The sequence below is a fragment of the Sinocyclocheilus anshuiensis genome, unplaced genomic scaffold, assembly GCF_001515605.1.
Source record: "Sinocyclocheilus anshuiensis isolate Anshui unplaced genomic scaffold, SAMN03320099.WGS_v1.1 scaffold1337, whole genome shotgun sequence".
NCBI classification, from domain to species: Eukaryota; Metazoa; Chordata; class Actinopteri; order Cypriniformes; family Cyprinidae; genus Sinocyclocheilus; species Sinocyclocheilus anshuiensis.
In genome coordinates this window covers 389,655-403,303 of record NW_015548273.1, presented here as the reverse complement: position 1 = coordinate 403,303, position 13,649 = coordinate 389,655, and the positions used below count along the sequence as shown (strand labels likewise).

The 13,649-nt window shown below is 38.9% G+C and overlaps 1 long non-coding RNA gene across 1 annotated transcript in view; it reads right to left on the bottom strand.

Moving 5' to 3' along the window:
• Positions 1-10,838, bottom strand: part of LOC107655753 (uncharacterized) — a 16,848-nt gene extending 6,010 nt beyond the window's left edge. Inside the window, exon 1 of the long non-coding RNA XR_001630485.1 lies at positions 10,635-10,838. This is a non-coding gene — a long non-coding RNA (uncharacterized LOC107655753). The remainder of the gene's footprint in view (positions 1-10,634) is intronic.
• Positions 10,839-13,649: the final 2,811 nt, after the last annotated feature.

Here is a 13,649-nt window from a genome sequence, read left to right as displayed (position 1 = left end):
ATTGGCCAAATTCACCACATGACAACAATGACGTGTGTTTCTAACATCTTCAAATCCAATACTGCTCATAAATCTGTTTTTAGAACAGTATCTGTTTTTACTGTAGTTGCAATGTTATATCGAGTCGCGTTTATCATGAAAGCATATAAACCCCCACTTTATTAGTATTTAAATAGTATATATTTACGTTGAACTTTATTCTTGAACAGATGGCGCTGTATTAAGCAGTATATAAAAAGTGTTTCTGTTGCTCATGAAAACGTTTCTGAAACATCGGTGTATTTGACAAATATAGCATTTTATTCACTTAATCTGTGATAGAGTATGCAAACACCGCGTGAGCATCACTAATGGGAGCAGAAAGTGTCTGGCTTGACGTGTCCGTTTTCAACTCCGCCCCTGACTGCAAGCGGCTACTCTCGTTGTTCGCCGTCTGTAGCCGTGCTTCAAGTCGAACGCACCTATTCAGAACATAACACACGGACAAGGGTAGCACATGACATGATCACATGAGGAGCAAGGAAACACATGACATCAGGAACCAAGACAGAAAATAACAAAATAAAAGACCAGAAAACCTAAACAAGAAACAAAACCCAAAAACCAGCGTGACGACCATGAACATCTTTCCATCTACAAATATTTTCATTAATTTATTCAGTTATTTGTTGCATTCAGTGATCGTTGATAGCTAAGATAGCTAAGAATCAATGCCAGGCTTGACTATAGAAGACCATTTAAAAGGGGATCTGTAACAGGTGGGTTGCATCAGTCACCCGGATCCCCAAAATGTTCTTTTCAAATTCTGCAAATAGCTTTGGGGTAATACTGTATGGTCCCGCCCTGTGGCTCACCCTGCTTCTCATATGGCATGAACAGTGAGGATAAGTTCTAAGGTGCTGGGGAAAGATAAACGGTGGCAGTCATGCAGATGTAGTCTCATATAAATGTTGTGCATTTCCCCTTGAGTCTGACCTTCCCAGCATGGCAACAGGCATGATAATGATTTAGGAGGCAATTTTCTTTCTGAGGTCACAGGGGAGAAGAATTTGAGATATTTGAAACTCAAGAAGACCTCAGGGACTGCACAGGAGATGCTAATGGGTGTTTGTAAGTGTGTGTGTCCCATATAAACTGTCTTACACTAAGGTTTTGTGCCTGGTTTAATTATTGTCTCATTTTCTTAAAGCAATAGTTCCCAAAAATTTGCTGAAAATGTACTCACAGGCTATCCAAGATGTAGAAGAGTTTGTTTTTCATCCAAACACATTTTGGAGAAATTACATAACTTGCTCACCAGTGGATGCTCTGCATTGAGGTTTCTTACAAATGCACAACTTTTCACTTCACAAGATATTAACTGATGGTGAAATTGGCAGATTTCCAGAGTTCCACCTTACCACCATCAAGTTCCTCGGATATGTCATCAGTCCTCAGGGTATCCAGATGGATGACAAGAAGGTCCAAGCCATTCACAACTGGCCACAACCCAAGACCGTTAAGGAACTCCAACGCTTTCTAGGATTCTCCAATTTCTACCGTCGTTTTATCCACCACTTCAGTCAGCACAGAGTCGCCCCCACGTCCATGCTCCGAAATAAGCCCAAGTCTCTGTCCTGGACGCCCACAGCCATCCAAAGTTTCGAAGGACTGAAGGAAGCCTTCTGCACCGCTCCTACCCTCGCGCTTCCCGATCCTCAGAGACCGTTTGTCGTGGAAGTAGATGCGTCCACAGTAGGGGTGGGAGCGGTGCTCTCCCAGCATTCTGGAGAGCCTCCTATCCTCCATCCCTGTGCATACTTCTCCCGCAAGCTTTCCCCGGCGGAGCAAAATTATGACATCAGGAACCGCAAGCTTCTTGCCATCAAACTCGCTCTGGAGGAGTGGAGACATTGGCTGGAGGGAGCTCTTCATCCCTTCCAGGTCATGACTGACCATCGGAACTTGGAATATCGTCGGGAGGCCAAATGCCTAAACCCACGTCAGGCACGGTGGGCGCTGTTCTTCACCTGTTTTCAGTTCTCAGTTACCTACCGTCCCGGACCCAAGAACACCAGAGCAGACGCTCTCCTATTCCCGTGGACGGGAGAACCCTCAGACGTTCCAGCGGTGGATCACTGATTCAGAGAGAGCGAGAGGGTCTGGGACTCAGCGCATGTCCATCTCCAGCAGGCAGTTCGGAGACACCAAGCGCAGGCCGATGTTCACCGCCGCCCTACTCCACAATACCAGCCGGGAGATAGGGTGTGGTTATCCACGCGGGACATTCGTCTCCGACTGCCTTGCCGCAAGCTGAGTCCCCGCTATATCGGACCATTCACCATCCGGAGGCAGATCAATGAGGTCACATACAGGCTTGAACTTCCTCCTCACTACCGCATCGCACCGACCTTCCATGTCTCACTGCTCAAACCCTGTGTTCACCTTCTTTCTGCTTCTCCCCAGGGTCTGACGAATCCGGCGTACCTCCTCCTCCCGAAATCGCTGAAGAGGAGACCATCTACAGAGTCAATTCTCTTCTGGACTCCCGGCGTCGAGGCGGCCGCCTAGAGTATCTCGTGGACTGGGAGGGATTCGGCCCCGAGGAGAGATCATGGGTGCGTAGAGATGATGTGCTAGATCCCTTACTCCTCAGAGACTTCCATGATCGTCACCCAGATCGTCTCGCTATCCGGGGCCGCGGCCGTCCTCGATGTCGGCAGGCCCAATCACCTCACACACCCGTTCACAATCACCGGAGTACTAATCAGCCGCACCTGTCACCACCTCATCAACACTAGCTCAAATGCTCAGTCACTGCAGTCACACTTCGTCTGGTCTTGAGTTCACTACGCTACTCCTTACCTGACTCACTAACCCGGACTCCATCCTGAAACCTACCTGTCTCTGTGCCATCCTCTTCAGCCCGATCCTAGAAGGAACCCGTCATCACGTGAGCTAGATCCCTTCCATTCCATAGACTGTTGCTCTAACCCGTTTGCTCTCCATCTCTCTCTCTCTCAGCACCTGTTAAATAAAGATCCCTGTTTACTTTACCTCTCCGTCCTTGGTCTCCTTCTGTACTGTGACAGTGATGTGAGGCTTGCATGCAGCTTTTCGGACATGGAAACCCATTCCATGAAGCTCCCATCACAATTTTTGTGCTGATTTTAATGCCAGTGGGAGTTTGGAATTTGTGGTCTACCGCTTCGTGGCTGAGTTGCTGCTGTTCCTAAACGCTTCCACTTTCCAGTAACAGCACTTACAGTTGACCGAGGAATATCCAGCAGGGATGAAATTTCACAAAACTGACAAAGGTGGCATCATATCACGTTGCCACACTTAAATTCTCTGGGCACTTCAGAATGACTAAGTTTTTTCACAAATGTTTGTAAATACAGACTGCATGTAGATGCTTGATTTTAGACATCTGAGGCAATGGGTCTGATTGAAACACCTGAATTCTATAATTAAGAGAGTGTTCCATTGCTTTTGTCCATATTGTTTATGTCTCCTTACTTAAGATTTGATAACTGATAATAATCAATATTTTCCCAAGAGTCATAGTGCAGTATAGTCAGATTAATGCCATGAATGGTTGGGAAATCTGCATCATTTCTCTTAGATTAAATCTTCCCGTCTGATGCCATTGTGATAGACTCCATCAGGCATCTATTGTACCACTGCTGTTGTAAATAAGATGATATATAAGCTAAAACCTCATATTGTAGTACAATCCCCATATCAAATTTAAAGTCTGTCTGACAAAAGCAAAAAACAAATAGCAAACTTGCCTGTGATATTTATTGACTGCAGTCATACTGGCTTTAATATATATTCTTTTGTGCACTGCAGATTTTATAAACCGTGTACAGTGTGGATACAAGATGTTTTCCTTTAGTTGAGATGATGTTGCAGAAAAAGCATGAATCAGAATTGATCACTTGGGACAGAGTGTTTTCAGGCAGAAGGAATTTGGTTCAAGCAAGGCCACGGTTTCCCACTGCTTCTAACAACAGCTCAGATCTACTGTTTCTTAACTTGTGATCCAAAAAGGATTGAAAGTCTTCTGTCTCTCTCTCTTTATTCAGCACTTCACTAGATGAACAGGTAACCGGCTATTTTTTTCCAACTTGTTTGTTGAGTTGAAATCAAGCAGTGACATGTCCAGATTTCATAATTCAAAGTATTAATATAAGCATATCCACCTTATTTCTCCCGTAAGAGTGTGTGCAGCTATTTGTAAATATCAGCTAATTTTGCTGCTTGATATTGCAAACTGGTGTCTTACCACATTATTTTAATGCATTATCCTTATTATGAAAACAGTGGTTTGTAGTGGACTTTTGTTATTCTTCTCGTTATTTCCTTACCGTGGCTAATGAACCGGAAGTCTCGCACATTCACAGAAAACGCAGCAGCTAATGAACCGGAAGTCTTGCACATTCACAGAAAACGGCTTACTTCCATGTTGAAAAATAAGGTGGATAGAAATCAAGATTTTTATAGACAAAATAGCTATTATAAAAAGCTCAATTATTTATTGACACTGACCAAGAAAATTTATAAATTGTGAATTTTATGAAAGCAGCACACAACCCCACATTTTACTGTATAGAATTCTAGCGCTTATGAGTCTGACACTTTATGATGTTCAAAATAAAGAACCTTTTCTGATCTGTTGGAAAAGACATGAAAAGCTAGCATAACGTTCCTGTATGTATTGTTTATTTGCTTTTGTCACTGGCACCACCAACAAACAGTCTCACGAAAATTTGTCCATTAATTTATATCCAAACAAACACCATCTGCAATTATACATTGATTGTATCATTGACCCTCAAGAGCTCCATCACGGATAATCCAAATTTCTTGTAGCAACAGAAAAATGGACATCTAGAAGGCAGACTGATGCTGTGAAAGAATTGTGCTGAAGGAGCATTAGTGCCACGAATTTCGCATTTTCTCAGTGACAGAATTTCATCTCTCAAATGAATGTTAAAACTATGCTCCAGAGCCACCTGCTGCCGTCTCATGTTTGGCTTCCTCAGACTGTAGGCAGTGGCGACAAACAAAACAGCTTGAGTAGAGTGATACATCTGCCTCTCTTTGTGCTCAGAGACATATTGGTCTTCCCAGTCCAACGTAAATACAAATGCCGCATTTACATTTAATCTCAACCTGTGGCCCAGTGTGGTAAATGGATTTCCGGTGCACAGCTGGATGACATGTATGAAAGCCTGCTAAAAAATCTGGTTCACATTCCCGCAAGTTAATGCAAAGCATATGATAATGATTTCTCAGCGCCAGATATTCGATTATACATTCAGAAATGATTCCATAATTTAGGCTTAATGCGTGACTAATAGCATCCTCCTCCATCTTTATGACCGGGGCTCTTGTTTTTAATAGCCTTCTATTGTGCAGATTTCAAGAGTTTGTTACGAGTTTAGAAGATGGAGGAAAAAAAGCAACCAAAAGATGGAATTCATGCTGTCGTTCAGCCAAAAGAAGTTTTAATTGGTGCCCTGGGGAGAGGCACTCTTTACATTTGCAAATTTATGCCTTTGTAGCAGAGACGAAGACTTGAGTGCCCATTGGGGACGACGAACAGTTATGTTGACAAAAAGTTAAAAGGGCTTAGCTGGGATATACAGATGTGTTTGTTTGCAAGTTCATTACGAGGATGATAAGTTCCTCTGAAGGTTAAATGATAAGGTGCTGTTGTCTTTAAACTTTTCTTTTTAACTGTACATATAAGCCCTGCTTGCATTAGTCACATTTGGCCCTTCTAAAGTGAGCGCCGCTGTGACCTGGTATATTTTTTGATAATATTGAGCTGTTGTCTGCAAACAGGACAAAGGACCAGGATGTACATTTCAAACCCTAAAGAAACGTACATCAAGGAAGGTACGTGAAGTGCATTGGGTTGAAATAACAATGGCTTAGGGAGGCAAGATTGACAGGCAGCTGTAACACATGAGTAATTACCTGCCACTTCACATTTCACTTCTCAGTCAAAACCTTGAAAGGTCATCTGTGCCATTTGTGGATGTACAAAAATGGAAGTAGAGGTTCATGCTTAGGGAAGCGTATGGAACTCTTGCACCAGTGTAAAATTAATAACCTGAAAAAAACATTTGCATTTTTATAGAGCTTGTCAGCCAGCACTTGTGAATGACCGTCTGATCATGAGCCGTTGTCCCACTCTTTTAGTTTTCTTTCCATGCCTCCTTCCAGAGGCATCATCACACACACATTGTTATTAATGTCCCGACTTTGTGTGTGAAATGATTTATATTTCTTTAGTTGTCTTATCTGACCTAACAAACAACAACACTTAAAAGTTCATATTGAAAGTCTAAGATAAAACATTCTAGTGGTACAGTTTTTGTTTAGTGTCCAAGGTAAAAGAGAAATATACCAAGTTCAAGTTCATATTTATTTCTGTAGCATATTTAAAAAAAATAATACAAAAACATAGTTGACCACAGAGCTGTACATAAAATAATAAACAGTTAAATTAATTAAAAACATAAAAATGAAAAACTCAGAACTCATTTAAATGTGTAAATGTTATTTGAATATGCATTATACTGATTTTAACCTCATATAGTAATATACAGAGAGGGGTTAAAATGACATGTATAGTCTTTTATTTATTCATTTATTTATTAAAACTTAAATAAAACAAAAATCTACAAAAAGGTTCAATTTGCTAAGTTAATACGTCACGTCTGAAATGAAACTAAAAATAAGTGTATTCTGGATGAAAAATGTTTATAAACAAACTACTTTTTTAATTAATGATGTAAAAGATGCATTAGCTATGTGTGTGTGTGTGTGTGGTAAAAGTCATTTTGTTCATTTTAAAATATACTATTTATGTAAGTATATATGTCTTGTATAAATATGTAGAATTTTAACCTCATAATATACAGAGTGGAAGAGAGGTTAAAATTCTATGTATTTAACTCAATTTTGGCACATAGTTATAATTGTAATTTTGTTTATGGGTTCACATACTCTTGACTCCATTCTTTCCCATGCTGCTGAAAAAACAACAGGTGGTGTTTTCTTGCGCTTCTAACCTTTTCTTTCAATCAAGCTGAGTCCTGTGCCCCAAATACCTCTCCCCTGCACCCCCTCCCTGTGGGTTTCTCCATGCTGTGTTTAAAAATAGATACTGCACTGGGAAGGCTCTGCACACAGATCAGTGTGATGTTATTCATGGCTGCACAAGTTTTTAGGCTCGATGATGAGAGGTTTTCTTTTGTGAAATTTAGCAGTGGAAAAATGCTAAAAATGATAATAAAATGAATTTTGGGTTATTGGTCTGACCATATTTACAATGTAGAGATGTATGGCGATTCCTTTATGTTAATGAATCATTGTTTATTGTGGTGCCTACAGAAATGTCCATCATTTTCGCTCTGCATATTTTCAAGGGAATGAAATATGTTGAATGGCTTTGGTGATGGGGTCCACAATACTGTATTGAGCACATAATGTCTTGAGGCTGAAAATGATTATGTATCAACTAATATAATTATTGGCAAGGCTTTTGCATGATGGCAGCACATGGATTTATTTTTTTCACTAAGAAAATATCATCCAGTTGTCAAAGAAAGTTTGTATGACTGACTATATTAATAGTTTTCAAGTCTTTTAAAATTATTTTCCCCTAGCAGAACAGGGCTAAAATTAAAAGAATAAATTGTAAAAATGTTACTCATTTGGTTATTAAATTAGCTAAATTATTAATTTATTAATTATTATAAATTATATTAGTTTTATTGCCAGTTCCCTAAGTCGAGCTCAGTAATTGTTCGAAACTGATTGAAAAGGCAGATATCTGACATCTGGTGGCACATGCAAGACAAAAGTTTAATCTTCATTTAATCTTGTATAAAACTTTGATAAAACATAAAAACATACACGAACACTTCACAATGATGTTTAACTATTTGTTAGTTAATAAATTAGATATCATAAATGTACAATAAACAACAATTTTTTGATCTTTCATTATTGCATTTACAGGTTAATTTCTACATACAAATACATTTTAACATATTGAATTCTATAAATAACATTAGTTTATGTATTTTGAGGGAACAATTTGTATTTTAATCAATTAACATTAGCCTAGATTAATCCTATAAATACAACTGTATTAATGCTGTAAAATATGCATTAACTAATGCTAACAAATTGAACCTCAATGTGTTACTAACTAAGGGACAAATAACTCAGTGCCCCTTAAAGCAGGACATATAGAAATATCCTCGAATTTCATTATGCTAAAAAAACAACGCTTCTTATTTCCTCAGTATCTGAATTTACTTTCTTTAGTTTATACACTTCCTTTGTTATTGCGAAGCAAAAAGCAAATGTCTTATGCTTATGATTTGTTTTGTGGCCATACATGCATGTGTCTGTTCTCAGCTGCCTACATCTTGAGTCATAAACACATCTGCATAATTCCTCTGTGCATCTATCAGTTTCGATTTACACTGGATCCTGTTCCTTTAGCCTGTGGCCATGTACCAATTCCATTAGTCACAATGTTTATATATTTTTGTCTTTTCTTTGTCCCTTATTGGATTGCAGTGGATGAGAATGGCACAAAAGTTTGAGAGATTGCTCTCTCTCCTTCTGTCTGTCTTTCTCTCTCAGTATTATTTATGCATCAAGAGTCCTGAACTTTAATGGACATCATTCTTAGTATGTCACCCATGCCAGAAATAAAGCTCATGAACACATCCTGTTGTCTGCGGGGTTTATCTGTGCTAACTCATTCACTGTCAGACCATGATCATTGACAAACCACCTGAACCTCCAGATAAAACAGAGTTAAAAAATAGCCTCCAAAGTTTGACTTTTTCTTTTTAATTAGAATGCATACAGAAATGTCACGAAAGTTAAGAAACCTATTGAGTTGACATAGGTAAATTACAGTTTGTGTAACCTAGGCAACTAGATCTATGTAATTTAAATGTGTTGTTAATAACATCCCTGAGAACTTTACCCTCTTATTCATGGAACAGCTAATAGATTTTGTTACAAATCTGTATTGATTTATCCAGTATATTTGCATAAAGGCCAGCTGCAGAAGATGATCAAGATCAATCCTGCTGGTCATGGCCATCCCAAGCTGGGGCGGGGCCCAGTGCAAGGTACGGAGCAGGGCCCCCTTCTGTCTGTTCACGATCGCGTTCTGAGCGGGCAAGTCCTCCTCATCATCCACATACTGTCACACTTAGCCAACTGTGCTGGAGACGAAGGAGAATTATTATCAATGGTCTTTATTCATAAACGCAGGCAGGAACACACACGTAGGGAAAGGATTCACGAACATTCAATACCGGACGAAGAAACAATGAAAAACACAGGGCTTAAGTACTCTGAACTGGGGAACACCTGGAATCAATGACATAATAAACATAGGAAACACCTGGGACAAATGAACCTAATCAGGGAACAGGAACAGGAAGACCAAATAAGGGCATAACCATAGGGGAAAACTAGGACATAGAGCACAAGTGGAGCAAAACACAAGACACAGGACTGACACATACAATATTTATGAAAAGGCAACATGCTGCAACATGCATTAACCTATCAAGTCAGGTCACCTTTATTTATATAGCAGTATACAGCACAGATTTGGGTAGCTTTGCGGTGATAGAGAGAAGATAACGATCATGGTGCGGGTGGAATAATGTAAACAATCATGGTGCGGGCGCAGCTTCGGGGAGAAAATGGTAAGCGGGTGTTGTTCGGTGAAGTCGGTTCAGTATTGATTCTTTTCGAGTATTGGACACTATTGTTCTATCTAGTTGCATTGGAAACATGCTTATTCCAGTGCTGTCTGGTTGTTACTGGAGCATGCTTGTTCCAAGGGTTTCTGGTTGTTATTGAGAACATGCTTGTTCTTAAAGCTATAGTTGTATTGGGAACATGCTTGATCTTAAGGTTGACTGGTTTCTGTTGGAAACATGCTTGTCTAAAAGCTATCTTGTTATTGAGAACATGTTGTTGCTTAAGCTTTTCAGGTATTGGCAAAATACTCACTAGGCCATCTGGTTAAGGGCAACATGCTTGTTGCTATGGCTTATGCGGGTTTTTGGCAACATACTGGTAGGGTCATTGGGTAAGGGCAACATGCTTGTTGCTTAAGGCATTGAGATCGTTTGGGATGCCGGGTGTACCCGCTTAATTCAGCCTGGGTTACAGTCATTTTCTGTAATTGGTGCAGCATGTGGTTCACATCTGCCTGGGCGTGGGCGAGGATTTCTCGAGTCCAACGGGCTCCAGCCCAAGTGGTTTGAGCGGCTGAGGGGTGTAGTGAGCTCTGACAACATCACGGGGATTGAGTCAGACGTACACCTTTTGAGTGTAGGTTTTGCAGTTCGTTATCAATAACCCCGATTGTTCACGGAGTACTATCCCCAACGCTGGTCCTGGCGATGCGACTTCTGGCTGGGGCATAACCCCCATTATGCAAAGCAACAAGGCGGCGAGTCTGACCATCTTCCTGGTAATAGAACAGAAAGAAGGAGCAATTAGTTGCGAAGGTCATGGTTTGGCGGGGTCGCCTCGATCAGTTGGCAACGGCTTTTCACAATGATTTACGAAAATTTTGGCGAAACGAGTCAATCCTAGTTTCGGGACCTGGATTTAAAGTTGAGCTAAGGGAGTTCCCTGATGAGGGGACTAGAGGGGAAAGGAAATTGTAGTGAGAGAGAGGGAAAGAAAAAAAAAATTTCAAAACATATAGCTATAAAGGAAAACCCAAAGAGAGACACAAAGGAAGAAAACAAACAAAGAGACACACGGACACCGAATGAGGTGAGACAGCATTTACTCATCCTTTTCCTGCTGGATATAATAGTTGCACTCATTGTTGGTCACAAGACATCGTGGTTTCTATATGTTTTGAACGAACCTTTTCAGTCCTTGATACAAAGAAAGCTTTGTTGTCTCTTGATTGGATCAATCTTTAATCACTCCTCTGAGTAGATGACGACATGACTGGCAGGAAATCGACCCAGAATATTGGAGTCATGTGCTGGGGGTGATTGGTATAGATACCTCATGATATTCACGTGGTGAATCCATAGCTTATGGGGGCCTGTTTCACAAGACAGAGACCTTACATTGATCAGGATAGTGGTCCTGACAGAAATGAGGTTTTATCAGAATAGAACCATAACAAAAATGTTAGATTTTTATGTTTGAAATATGTTTTTTTTTCAATAAGTTAACAAATTGTTTTGATGAAGAAAAATTTACTTTTTTTATGAGACTTTGATGCTGACTTTTTGCTTTATTTACTTATTTGTTTATTGATTTATTTTGTTAATATTATTATATTTTAGTTTTATTATTATTATTATTATTATTATTATTATTATTAGTATTATTATTATATATTTTCTGTTGTGCACCTGTGTTAAACGGGAGATTGCTTTAATATCTGTAACTTTTTGCAGTCATGTTACAACCCTTGTCGTCTGCTCAGACATATTTCTAATTAAAGGTGAAAATTGGAGTAAATGTTATATCTGAAATCAAACAACTGAATCTGCTGATTCAAATAATGCCAACATATTATATCAAATCAAATTAGAACCCAGAATAATTTTTTTTACTTTAATTTGAAACAAAATAAATAAATAAATAAATAAATAAATAAAAATAGAGACCCTTGCATTGAGAATAAGAGGTCATGTGATCAAATCCCAGGTGAAAATACTGCCACATACATACATACATACATACATACATACATGCATACACACATAAAGGGCAGTCCTAACTAAGTTATAGGGAAAGTCATTGTAGGTTTCCTCTAGAAGAAAATCCTCCTTTTCTTTTACAAAACGCTGTCTCATGCTTTTTGTTTAGTGTTTTTTTTAAAGAGAATGCTACATCTGAAGGCTTTCTTGAAGTTTCTGTAATATAATGATTTATTCGCATCCTCTGTGTATAGATACATTCAGCCTTCCATAATGAGCTGCCAAGAGAAACGTTCATATTTCACCAACTTATTCATGTTTTCGGCCTAGCACTATTCTCCCTCCCCATCAATGACTCTGTTTGATGGCAAGGTTGAATGTGCTGCTCAGGGCAGCTTTAATAAAGGCTGTGTACTTGACAGAAGTGTTCCATGGGGTGAGAAATGGGGCTGAACTTAGAGACTTACCTCTGCTCTGTTTTTGGGTCTTGCCAGTTCACCACTGACTTATGCTGTCAGGCTGTTTGTCAAAATGCCTAAATATTTAGCGCACTGTGGAAAATATGAGCCCTTGAAATGAAAGCAGTGTCGGCCTTGTAGAGCCACTGCTTTCTCACTATATTATGCTTTAACCTGATTTGAACCCAGTGCTGTACAACCCCAAAAGTGACCTTGTGTGTTTAAACTAGAACAAATGTCTCTTACACCTGGTGCTTGAATGAATCCCTGTCAGAGATTAATAGTGTTTTTGGTCCAACATTTGGTCACACTTAAGGTTCAATTCTCTCTATTAACAAACCAGTTGCTTATTAGCATGCTTATAAACATATTAGCTGTTTATTAGTACTTATAAAGCACATATTCTGCATGACCATATTCTACATCCCTACCCATTACCTAAACTTAACAACTACTTTACTAACTATTAATAAGCAGAAAATCAGGAGTTAATTGAGGCAAACGCCGTAGTTAATAGTTAAAGGGTTAGTTCACCCAAAAATGAAAATTAGCCCATAAATTACTCACCCTCAAGTCATCCTAGGTGTATATGACTTTCTTCTTTCAGACGAATCCAATCAGAGTTACATGTATATTAAAAATTGTCTTTGATCTTTCAAGCTGATAAATGCCACTCAGCCGGTGTTGCATGCATCAGTCCAAAAGAAGTTAAATAAAAAGTGCCCATCCATTAAAAACGTGTCTCACATGGCTCCGGGGGGTGAACAAAGGCCTCCTGTAGCGAATCAATGCCTTTTTGTAAGAAAAATATCCATAAAGTGATTATTACGTTTTGAATATGGATATTTTTCTTACAAAAACGCATCGATTCACTGCAGGAGGCCTTTGTTCACCCCCCGTAGCCGTATGAGACGTTGTACAGACATAGGCCTGCTGTATGTTTGAATGTGTACACTACTGTTTACAAATTTGGGGTTAGAAAGATTTTTACATTTTGAAAAGAAGTCTATTATGCTCAACAAAGCTGCAGTTATTTGATCAAAAATACAATAAAACAGTAGTATTGTAAAGTATTACAATTCAAAATAATTGTTCTCTATTGTCATGTATTTTAAAATGTAATTTATTAATTTGATGGCAAAGCTGATTTTTTCTTCAGTGTCATGCGATCCTTCAGAAATCATTCAAATATGGTGATTTGGTGCTCAGAAAACGTTTTTATTTATTTATTATAATCAATGTTAAAAACAGTGTGCCACTTAATATTCTTGTGGAAAGGAATCTTTGGTAAATACAACGTTTCAAAGAGCAGCATTTATTTGAGATAATATTTGGAACATTATGAATGTCTTTACTGACATTTTTATTAATTTAATGCATCCTTGCTAAACTGAAGTATTATTATTATTTTTAGTATTTGTCTTAGTTTCTTAAAAACAATGTTTTGGCATCCTGATTCATAACTAAT